General features: G+C 42.4%; 1 non-coding gene across 1 annotated transcript; it reads right to left on the bottom strand.

The window, feature by feature from the left end:
• Window positions 1-808: 808 nt before the first annotated feature.
• On the bottom strand, window positions 809-915 carry LOC114413869. The gene has a single exon (XR_003667013.1). It is a non-coding gene; the product is annotated as a small nucleolar RNA R71 (small nucleolar RNA).
• Window positions 916-1543: the final 628 nt, after the last annotated feature.

The following is a 1543-nucleotide window of genomic DNA, read 5'->3' as shown; positions in this document are numbered from 1 at the left end:
ATTTTTCTTAACCTACCATTTTTAGCTTTCATAGTTAGACTTTGAATTTTTGTCTGAAATTTTTTGTGCTATCTTCTCATCATTTTATAGGGTTGCCCACAAAATTTCAAGTCATTTGGATATCATTTGAGTGTAGCTGTAGTTCAAACCTACACCTTTATTTACATGACAAGGCAACTAGTTGTGTGCATGCTGAATGTAGTGTATGACTAGAGGCAATCCATCTGACATACAACCCTTTGATCCTGAGATAGATAGGACATTTCATAGATTAGTTAGGCATCATTTTATACCTTTTGATCATTCTGAGCATTCCATAACTGGTGAATCTATGCATTCTGTTATTGGTGATTTTGAACATCCTGATCTTGAGCATTATAATTTTGAGCATTCTGATTCTGAGCATTCTGATTTTGCACATTCTGAGAACATGGCACAACCTCCACCTCGTGAGAGGACTCTAAGGGAAATGGCTGCACCTGATTTCACCTATGAAAGCTTGTGCATCCAATACCCTGATGAGGATGTCCCATATGTTCTTAAAACTGGACTGATTCATTTGCTTCCAAAGTTTCATGGCCTTGCAGGTGAAGACCCGCACAAACATTTGAAAGAATTTCACATTGTCTGCTCCACCATGAAACCCCCAGATGTCCAAGAGGATCACATATTTCTGAAGGCTTTTCCTCATTCATTAGAGGGAGTGGCAAAGGACTGGCTGTATTACCTTGCTCCAAGGTCCATCACGAGCTGGGATGACCTTAAGAGAGTATTCTTAGAAAAAAATTTCCCTGCTTCCAGGACCACAGCCATCAGGAAGGATATTTCAAGTATTAGATAACTCAGTGGAGAGAGCCTGTATGAGTACTGGGAGAGATTTAAGAAACTATGTGCCAGTTGCCCCCACCATCAGATTTCAGAACAACTTCTTCTCCAATATTTTTATGAAGGACTCAGTAATATGGAGAGAAGTATGATAGATGCTGCCAGTGGTGGAGCCCTTGGAGACATGACTCCTGCTGAAGCTAGAAATTTAATTGAGAAGATGGCCTCCAACTCCCAGCAGTTTAGCGCCAGAAATGATGCCATAGTCATTAGAGGAGTGCATGAGGTAGCTACGAACCCATCTGCATCATCTGAAACTAAGAAGCTTGAAGGCAAACTGGATGCATTGGTTAACTTGGTAACCCAGCTGGCCTTGAATCAGAAATCTGTACCTGTCGCAAGGGTTTGTGGTTTGTGCTCCTTTGCTGACCACCATACAGACCTTTGCCTTTCCATGCAGCAACCTGGAGCAATTGAGCAGCCTGAAGCTTATGCTGCAAATATTTACAATAGACCTCCTCAACCTCAGCAGCAAAATCAACCACAGCAGAGCAATTATGACCTCTCCAGCAACAGATACAACCCTGGATGGAGGAATCACCCTAACCTTAGATGGTCCAGCCCTCAGCAACAACAACAGCAGCCTGCTCCTTCCTTCCAAAATGCTGCTGGCCCAAGAAGACTATACATTCCTCCACCAATCCAACAACAGCAACAA

This window comes from Glycine soja, chromosome 5 (genome assembly GCF_004193775.1).
Source record: "Glycine soja cultivar W05 chromosome 5, ASM419377v2, whole genome shotgun sequence".
NCBI classification, from domain to species: domain Eukaryota; kingdom Viridiplantae; phylum Streptophyta; class Magnoliopsida; order Fabales; family Fabaceae; genus Glycine; species Glycine soja.
The sequence above is the reverse complement of the archived record's forward strand: the minus strand, read 5'-3'. Positions and strand labels throughout refer to the sequence as shown.